The following is a 10,547-nucleotide window of genomic DNA, read 5'->3' as shown; positions in this document are numbered from 1 at the left end:
TTATCCTTTAGGATAGGATCATCGTTAGTCCTTCTTTCACTAATGATCTCACTATTTTCCATGTTTTGAAAATCGATTCGAACAGACAGGTCCAACTAATCGAACCGGGAATTGATGGAAATGACGATTCGGTTATATGTCAAAGCCGAAAAAAATAAAAACCGTTGTTGAATCGCTCAACCAGCGGCTACCTAGTCAGTCGAATCGAACCGGGACCCAGCCGGTTTTTTACTTTGCCCGAAAATGCTCAAAACGCGCCGTTTAACATTCAGTAACCTCCAACCTTACCACTACCAATTATCAACCCTAACTCACTCCAACTCTCCATCGGCGCGGCAGCACACCCTCCCTCGTCCTTCCCATAACCCTCGAGCTAGCCGTTCCTCTCAACGCCGGCGAGCTCAGTCCCTCCCTTTCGTTCAGCCGCCGGACTACTCCTGACGCCGTCGCCGGTTGGAGCTTCGAAGTTCACTCGGTCCCTCACTCAGCTCTAACGTCTCAGGCTCTCAGCAGTGGAAGCATAGTCGCCGGGCTCGCCTCCTGCCTCCGTCGCGAAGCTCTGTTCCACCGTCGCCGGCGCCATCTCTGTTCCTGCCTCCGTCGCCAGCTCTCCGTTTCCAGCGCCGTCATCCTTCCTTGCATTTGAAACTGTAATGGAGCCTCTGTTTGATTTTGATTCTGATTTGTTTTTACTCTGAACTTTTTATTCTGATTGTTGGTTTGATTCTGATTTATTTTTATTCTTCCAGTCGTCCTCCTACTGTTGATTCTGATTTGTTCTTTGGTTGGGTTGTTCTTGCTTCTTTGGTTGGATTGTTAATTCTATTTTATTTTTACTTTGAATTTTTGTTCTGTTTTTTTTTTTATTAATTCTGGTTTAGGATTGATTCTATGCTTTTGACTCATTCAATGAATTTTTTCTAATTTATTTGTTCTGTTGCTGATTTCTTTAATTCTGGTTTTTTCAGATTTTATTTCTCTGTTATGTTTTATTAGTTGCCAGATCAGAAGGTACAATTTAGTATTATGGCTGATTTGCATTTGCTGAGGAAGATTCAAGATTTATTATCCCTCTCTTGGGTTGAATGAAGTTTTTGTCAAAGTTAAAAGAATGTATCTAAGCAATTGCAACATGCATTGCTATTATTACACACAGCAATTTGATGATTTGTTTGATCTTTGTTGCCTGTGTTGGTGTTTGTTGATGGCCTAAAGTTTTGAGCTGTTTGTTAGATATGAGTTTAGATTGTGATAAATTTTGATCATTGTTATGTTTTGAGAAGGTTTGGCTCAGTGATTAGGTTGAGCTTAATTGCAGAAGAGGTCTTGCTACTTTGTTGAATGCTGCGGTTTATTCACCAAATTAAACTCTTTTAGTCTACGCTCTATATCTCTTTCTACCTACTCTATCGGTGTCTCTGGACATTTTAATTTCTTGCAAGCAACTCATCGTGAATAAACATGGTTCCCATTGTTTACATGAGGGGTATTTTGAGGTATATATACTTGCTTCATTTATATTTCTTTCATTTATTTACTCTTTTGATTTGTTGTTTGATTGGTCTTACATATGATGGATTACTATTGCCTTCTTACTGCAAAACACATGCATAAATGAAATTGTGTAGATCAAATAGAATGTGATTATTAGCATATTTATTCTTTGTAAATTAGCTTATTTTTTGTTATTTAACTTTTGAGTTTGTATTTTGATTAGAATATAATACTCTGGTTGATGATATTTCATCTAATGCTTTTAATTTGAAAGACATTTTAAGGTTTATATAGACTATATTTATGTTTTATGGTGGTTATTTATAATTTATTTTTTATTATAAAACGGTTATTTCGGTTGAACCGGTTGGATCAATAAACTAGTAAACCAATAACTAAAGCAGTTCGATGACTGGTTCGGTTTTCAGAACCTTGCTATTTTCCTTCTTTCATTTGAAAATTTATTGATCTTTATTTAAAATTATATATTAATTTTTTAATAATTTTATTTATATTTAACTAAATTGGTTGAACCCGGTTAGATTACGGTTGGACCATTAAACTGTTGAACCAGTTATTCTATCGATTTATTGACCGGTTCTCTCAACCTTGTCTAAAGCCCTCCCATTTCTAATTCTCTGCTTTCACTCACTCACTCACTCAGTCAATGGTAACCGTCAAAATGCACCGGCTATCAAGGCGCTGCTCCTCTCTATCCGCCGCCCTCCGCCACGCCGCCGTCCCTCACCGTCACCTCACTGTTCCACTTCTATCTTCCATTTCTTCGGTATGATCCATCGCTTTTGTGTGTTTCTCGCGTTGAATCCATTTGATTGATCTAATTGTATCTCCTACAATTCCATGTTAGCTTCACTAGCTACTAGCTATCAATTTTCGCAAGTTTCATCCGTTTCTCTTCAGTTCTGTTTTTTCGGTTAAAAATTTGAATTTTAATTGTAGTTTGAGATTTTGATGTTATGGGAGAAACATTGAACCAGCCGCTTTACCTTTCTTTGTTCTGTTGCTTTAAAAATGTGGGCTTTTTTGAGGTAGTTGTGTGTTATCAATACCTTTTTTTTCCTGGGTTGGAAGCAGGTAGGTGAGGAAGATGCTAAAGCTAGATGGTATTCTTCTGTCTTAAGTTCAGAGAAATCTAGGAATTATCAAAACTTGAAGAAAGATTTGTTTTTGGGGAAGCGATATGAGTCTACTGCTGCAAAGTCTGCTGAATCCAACTCCACATCATCTGATAGATATGAGTACCAAGCTGAGGTATATAGCTCTTTTTTCATGTCCATGTTTCCTATCCTTATAGTGTGAATAATATATCGTATCATGATCATAATTTTGTATCTATGCATCGTTTTGCAGGTTAGTCGGCTCATGGACCTCATTGTTAATAGCTTATATAGTAACAAGGAAGTGTTTCTTAGGGAACTTATCAGGTTTGTTCTTCCACTTCTGCTTATATATGAGTAACATTTAATCTTCACTTTTATGTATAGCTCTTGATTGTTTACTGTTTTAAATACAGCAATGCAAGTGATGCCTTGGATAAGCTACGGTTTCTAGGTGTTACAGAGCCTGAACTTTTGAAAGATGCTGTTGATTTTGATATCCGAATCCAAGCTGATAAAGATAATGGGGTTATCACTATCACGTAAGATAAATGGCTTTTTTAAATTGTTTTTGACTAATATTTTCCTATTTTCGGTTGGTAATGCAATTTTTTGCTTTATGCAGTGATACAGGTATTGGTATGACAAGACAAGAACTCGTTGATTGTCTTGGAACTATTGCACAAAGTGGTACTGCAAAATTTTTGAAGGCATTGAAGGTCTTACCTCTTCTGAAGGATGCTTTATGATTTTAGATGTTTTATGATTTTATTATCTTTATTTATTTTATAGTTATATATCTTATAGGCTGACAAATGTTTATCATTTTAAAAGGATAACAAGGATGCTGGTGGTGACAACAACTTAATTGGTCAATTTGGTGTTGGGTTCTATTCTGCCTTTTTGGTTTCTGATAAGGTATGCATTTTAACAAAAATCAGTCTGTGCATTTTTGGGATCTCTCTGTTATTAATTTTTTGATGTTCGAACTCTGAAGGTAACTGTCTCTACCAAGAGCCCAAAATCTGATAAACAATATGTTTGGGAAGGAGAGGCAAATGCTAGCTCATATACCATTAGGGAAGAGACAGATCCTGAGAAGCTGATTCCAAGGGGAACTCGTCTTACACTGCATCTTAAGGCATGTTGATTGTTGATAGTCTATTATTTTTTTCGGGGTAGCTATCTATATTTTGCCTGATCTTACTAAGTGGTATTATCTGTGGCTTCATTTCAGAGGGATGATAAAGGTTTTGCTAATCCAGAGCGAATTGAAAAGCTTGTGAAAAACTATTCACAATTTGTCTCGTTCCCGATATACACTTGGCAGGAAAAAGGATACACCAAAGAAGTATGTCATTATTTTCTACAAATCTTTTTTGTTTGATATGATGATGTTGTATGTATACTTCGGTTGGTTTTGCCTCCTCCTGGATAAATTTGATAGAAAATGTGAATGTTTTCTGCATTTATTAAAATATATGCTTATTCCAGGTTGAGGTTGATGAGGATCCAACTGAAGCAAAAAAAGACGAAGAAGATGGAAGACTGAGGTAATCTTCTGCTTGTTACCTGAACCAAGTATTTGTTCTCACTTCTTATGTGTGAGGTCGTATAGCTTCTGCATGTTTACTTGCTCAATTATGACTTTGAAACCTTATTCGGCAGAAGAAGAAGAAGGCTAAGACTGTTGTTGAGCGCTACTGGGATTGGGAGCTCATTAATGAAACTCAACCAATTTGGGTGAGTCTTATGATCTTAATTTGCATGTTTTCTGCTTTAATTGGAAATTTGTTGTTTGAATGGAGATTAAATGTCAGTTTGCTTGTGCAGCTTCGTAACCCAAAAGAAGTCACCAAGGAGGATTACAATGAATTTTACAAGAAAACTTTTAATGAGTATTTGGACCCATTAGCATCATCACACTGTACCACCGAGGTAAGTTTATATATGTATGTGTAATGTTCACCTGTTCATAAACATTAAATTCTTAGTTCTGCAGTAAAGCATACTCCGCGACTTCCAAACGTACAATAATGAGATTTTAATACTAATTTCTAATCTGATGTCCTGGTCAGTTGTTTTTGTTGACATTTGTGGTGGTGGTATTTGCTATTGCAGGGTGAAGTAGAATTTAGATCTATATTATATGTTCCTGCTTTTGCTCCTATGGGGAAGGATGACATAATCAATCCCAAGACCAAGAATATAAGACTATATGTTAAGAGAGTATTCATTTCGGATGACTTTGATGGAGAGCTGGTATAGTCCCTTTACTGTCCATCACCATAAGTAATAGCAACTTGTTGGGTTTGACCGTCTGATCATAACTTTTTTTCCCTGTGCTTATTTCTTATTTGCTTTGACAGTTCCCCCGATACTTAAGCTTTGTCAAGGGTGTGGTTGACTCAAATGACCTTCCACTCAATGTGTCACGTGAAATTCTGCAAGAAAGTCGCGTAGTAAGTAGTAGGAGGTTATGCATGTATAAAGTTTGAACCTATAACCCTGTTTTGGGTATGCAGAATTCATAACTAGTTTCATCTTGCTTATCCTTTTTTCCATGTTTCATGAAGGTGCGGATTATGAGGAAACGTTTAGTTCGGAAAGCTTTTGACATGATTTTGGGGATATCTATGAGTGATAACAGGGAGGTATGTTCATATTTTGACGAATTTTAGTTGTACACATTCTGCCATTATCCCACTCTACATAGGATAAATTGTTCATATATGTGTTTATTCGTTTGACTAGATGTCTTGCTCTGTATGCAGGACTACGAGAAGTTCTGGGAGAATTTTGGCAAACATTTAAAACTGGGTTGTATTGAAGATTGTGAGAATCACAAACGCATCGCTCCATTGCTTAGGTTTTTCTCATCCCAAAGTGAAGAAGAACTGATCAGCTTGGATGAATATGTTGAGAACATGAAGCCTGATCAGAAAGATATTTATTACATTGCAGCCGATAGTGTGAATAGTGCAAAGAACACACCTTTCTTGGAGAGACTTGCAGAGAAGGATCTTGAAGTATAAGCTTGTTTTCTTTCTTAAGTTTATAACTTTGTACGGATTAATTATATCATTTCTTAATATTGGTGTTTGTGATTTTTTCTTAGGTACTGTTTCTAGTGGATCCAATTGATGAGGTTGCTATTCAAAACCTCAAGTCATATGAGGAAAAGAATTTTGTTGATATTAGCAAAGAAGACTTGGATCTAGGTATATGTTCCTGTTGCATTGTGTATGAGAATAACATATCCCAAATGCTTGATATACTTCATGTTTTGGGAAAATGCTCATTTAGTCAATGGTATCAGCATTTTCATCAACCAAATATTTAGTAGTCCTTGTTTTTCAGTGGATTCATCATGGCTTGGCTCTTCTTTATAGCTAGTTAAATTTGATTTGTTGTTTCTACAGGTGATAAGAATGAAGAAAGGGAAAAGGAGATGAAACAGGAATTCGGCCAAACTTGTGACTGGATTAAGAAACATTTGGGGGATAAAGTTGCAAGTGTGCAAATTTCAAACAGACTAAGCTCTTCACCCTGTGTTCTGGTGTCAGGAAAATTTGGTTGGTCTGCAAACATGGAAAGGTGGGTCTTCCTTTCTATCATATACTTAATGACAAATTTTGAGGATTTTACATAACAAATTAACAATGTGCTCTATGTAGGCTAATGAAGGCACAATCTATGGGCGATGCCTCTAGCTTGGATTTCATGAGAAGCAGAAGGGTGTTTGAGATCAATCCTGACCACCCTATTATCAGGAACTTAGATGTATGATAAAATAGTGTTTTTACTTCCTTTCTTTTTATCATCAATAAATAGGTCCAATGATATTAAATGCAAATCTATCCTGTGTAATTTTCAGGCTGCATTCAAAACAAACCCTGATGATCAAGATGCCCTCAGAGCTATTGACCTTCTCTATGATGCAGCTTTGGTTTCCAGTGGTTTTACAGTAAGTTCATTGGCGCGGTAAATACTATTGTTTTGAAAGTCATTGAAGTTGGGTTGTTAATTTGATCAAGGTGCTGCATATATTGGCTATTTTAATTTTACGTGTGACATTATTTCTTGATGTGCTTGTGTGCGCGCAGCCTGATAATCCAGCGCAGCTTGGAGGGAAGATATACGAGATGATGGGTATGGCTCTGACCGGTAAATGGTCTGCGTATTCTGGTCAGTCTCATCCCGCAGGAACCCAGCCCCATGTCCCTGAAACCTTAGAAGCTGAGGTGGTTGACCCTGCTGAGGCAAGCACTCAGAAATGATCAAGATTTTTGCTCTTCCTTCAATTTTAGCATTCCTTATGGGCCAAGTTAATATTGTTGACGGCATCAACTGTTGGTAATAGTGAGTAGTAGTTCACTTCACATATACAAATATAATAATTAGCGATTTTCAATGTAACGGATACTAAGTTCGTCCTTTCTTGGTGATATGCTATTATAACTAGTTAATACTTAATAGCACATCGTCTACAAGTATTCTGTTTCAACATTTCATTGATTTTTATTGTTTGTTGGAAAGGTTATAATGTTATATGCTATACGATCTGAGATGGATTTCAGTTAATGAAACTTCCTTATTTAACTGGCGGGAACATAGAATTATAAGCATGTATATATCATGCTATCTAGACTGAAGTGAACCCGCATAATTCCACGACAACGGCAACGAAAACCATAACAGAAAGTTCAACGGTCTTATAGGAAATAGAAAAACAAGAAAATTGCAAAAGTCAAAGAGTGAATGCAAGTTCAACGGTCTTACAGGAAATAGAAAAACAAGAAAATTGCAAAAGTCAAAGAGTGAATGCGTTAAGCAGTTCGAGAATGATGACCCTCTCTCAACTGATTTTTCTCTATATATAAATACCAAAATAAAATTTGCTTACGAAAAATAGAAAACTTTTAATAAAATGATAAAATTTGTAAGTTTTTAAAACATTGAATTTGTTAAAAAATACATTGAAGAATTTGTTATTAATTTATTATATTTTGTCTTTCTTGCAGTGTTTTAAAATCAATCCACAGTGTCGTCAAGCTCACTTCTGTCCTCGTGGTCTTCGCCGTCTCTGTCTTCGATCCCCCTCTCTCTGTAAACCTCAAGACAAAGTGCGAAAGTCCCTCTCTGCTGCCGTGGCCGTCTCTCTCTGACGCCGTGAAAAATTACAAAGTTTAATTATGTTGCTCTCTTTCTTAAGTTCTTGGGGAGTTCAATTTATTTTTTTATTTTCTTAATTATAATGATTACGAATTGCTGTTCTTATACTCTGGATTCTGATTGTTTGATAGAATAAATTTTGGTTGTTGTAATTGTCAAAAATAGTGATAATTTCAATTTGATTAACTATTTAACTTCGTTGATTAACAGAATAAAATCTGGTTGCTGTTTCTTTTGTTATTTTCTTTGTTTTATTACTCCTGAATTTGGTGATGACCGATAATACTTTGTTAAATTTTTTAGAATACTCTTATTGATTTTGAAAAACTAAATTATACATTGATGCCAATAACTATAGCAAATTTTTTTTTGAGATAATTTACTTTATAAGAACTTCTAAAGAATTTGAAGGTATATTTTTTATGGTTGAAGTTTTATTTTGTTAGATGTAATTTATACGGTATAATTTGTGATTCCTATTTGTCTGGAGTTGAAAATTTATTGATTTTTATTTAAAATTATATATTAATTTTTTAATAATTTTATTTATATTTAATTAAACGGGTTGAATTCTGATTTGACCATGGTTGGACTACTAAATTGTTGAATCAGTTATTCTACCAGTTCATTGACCAGTTCGATTCTCGCAACCTTGATTACACTCCATAGTAAGACTTACTTTTCATGTCAGCCATGGCTTCCTGCAAATCAGTTTGGTTGAAAAACGGCGTGGGCTGAGATTCACCAACTGTGAATAGGGTAATAAAGACCACAAGCCAGATAGCCATTGGGGTCAAAAGATGAACAAATTATGCTTCAATGCTTTAAGTTTGTGTTAATAAATGGAATGCAGTAAAATCTCACTTTCTTAGGTATTTATAGCCTTGTTAATAATAACTCGCACCTATTTTGCCACACACCTTTTAACCCTTTGTGGGTGGTAAGCTGGTTGTGCATGAAGAGGTGAACAGAACAAAAAGCAGAGAATAATAATGATTTTTTAGTTATTAGCACTAAAAGCTGAAGCTGTGTTTCAAATAGGTTGAAAAAAGCAATCATAATGAAGCCATTTTGTTAATAATCCTAAAAGTAGAGCCTGAATGCATGCATGCATAATCTATTATCATTGCATATGTAACTTTTACTTTTTTCACGTCAATGGTAAGATCAAAAGAGTGATCATTATGACTTTAACCTGAAATTCCCACTTAATCTAATCATGAATCTTCCTTCTGTATTTTCATGATAATATACACATTTCCTCATTTTACCATTTAGGGTTGATCATTGGTTTGCCTAAATTTTTGAACTTGGATCCCCCTGAACATATTCCCACTAATTCACTAAGCAGGATTGGATTGATTCAGAATTTAGTAAAATTGATAAAATTTAAAGATTATATACATAAATCAAATATTACGTACAACATTAAAATAAATAGGTTTAATTATTCTATTGATCCCTATAGTTTCGCGAAATTTTTAATTAGGTCCCTATATTTTTTTTTTCTTTTAATTGGGTTCTTGCACCAAATTTTTTTTTCAATTAGATCCCTCTTGGTAGTAATTGGCTTAATTTATAGGGATTTAACTAAAAAAAAAATTAGTGCAGAAACTCAAATAAAAAGAAAAAAAAAGTGTAGGGACTCAATTAAAAAAATTTGGTGCAATGACTCAATTAAAAAGAAAAAAAATATAGAGACTTAATTAAAAATTTTACAAAACTATAAAGAGCTACAGAATAATTAAACCAAATAAATATTTTAACATAATGAATCATTAACAAATGAAATGACGGAAGTGTGTTCTTTTTGGAGAAAGAAAAAGTTGTCAACAATTAACAAATGTGGAATTTCTTAGTGAGGTAATAACTGACGACAATTATTCATTAATGTCAAAATTATCAGGTTATTATATTATAGGTCTGCAAAAAAGAAGCTGCTCTTAAATAAGAATTGATTAAGAACGAAAATTATTAGTATATTGCAATTAATTTATCATTGCAATCAGAAGGTATTAGGTTGCAGTTTATGAATTCTTTTAAAATATAATTGTTCATTTGAATTTTTTTTGTAGTAAATCATTTGAAATTAATATGAATTTTATTTTGTAGTTGAATTCAACATTTTTGGCCAAGTTTTTCCATTTTATTATCTAACTTAAAGGGTCAATTCAATTATTATGCTCTAAAATTGATTTAATTGTTAAAAAAAAGAAAAAAAAAAACTTGAATTGACACTTTGATGGAGTGGTGGCCGTTTCACCACAAAAAGGTAGGGGGCAGTGGGACACCCCTTTTGGCCTTTACTCAAATGGCCTCCAAACGCTGGCTCCTAAGTCCTACATATCTAAACCAAAAAATAATAAATAAAAAAAGTTAAAAAAAACTTTAATTTGACCAGAGTTGTATTTGATAAACCATTTAAAGACAAGTTTGGAGATTACAATCTTTCATGCTCTTATTTTTTTTTTTGGTGACTAAACAAGGAAAGAAACAAAGCAAAAACTATTCTAAATCCGAGCGGATGATTCGTTGGAGATCAACACTAGGCTCAGACCAAATAACATGATTAGAGTTACTCTTGGCACCATATTTAGCCATCCAATCCGCAGCTCTATTTGCTTCTCGGGACACCCATTCAACGTGAACAAGCCAAGGACGAGATAAAAGCTCCTGAATCTTGTGAACCAAATCTGTTACTTCAGATGGATACCCACTTGTAAGCTCATGCATGATGGGCAGAATGTCAAGGCAATCTGT

At 34.6% G+C, this 10,547-nt stretch overlaps 1 pseudogene across 1 annotated transcript; it reads left to right on the top strand.

Annotated features, from left to right (window-relative positions):
- The first annotated feature begins 512 nt into the window (after positions 1 to 512).
- On the top strand, positions 513 to 7,196 carry LOC107625006 (heat shock protein 90-6, mitochondrial-like; annotated as a pseudogene). Its single transcript, XR_015905211.1, has 21 exons — positions 513 to 650; positions 2,159 to 2,281; positions 2,590 to 2,766; positions 2,866 to 2,939; positions 3,029 to 3,154; positions 3,238 to 3,331; positions 3,447 to 3,530; positions 3,610 to 3,753; positions 3,850 to 3,963; positions 4,107 to 4,165; positions 4,281 to 4,355; positions 4,446 to 4,550; positions 4,734 to 4,874; positions 4,982 to 5,074; positions 5,189 to 5,266; positions 5,387 to 5,641; positions 5,731 to 5,833; positions 6,035 to 6,209; positions 6,290 to 6,395; positions 6,490 to 6,579; positions 6,719 to 7,196. The product of XR_015905211.1 is annotated as a heat shock protein 90-6, mitochondrial-like (transcript).
- Positions 7,197 to 10,547: the final 3,351 nt, after the last annotated feature.

This window comes from Arachis ipaensis, chromosome B2 (assembly GCF_059453495.1).
Source record: "Arachis ipaensis isolate K30076 ecotype BB chromosome B2, ASM5945349v1, whole genome shotgun sequence".
Classification (NCBI taxonomy): Eukaryota; Viridiplantae; Streptophyta; class Magnoliopsida; order Fabales; family Fabaceae; genus Arachis; species Arachis ipaensis.
The sequence above is the reverse complement of the archived record's forward strand: the minus strand, read 5'-3'. Positions and strand labels throughout refer to the sequence as shown.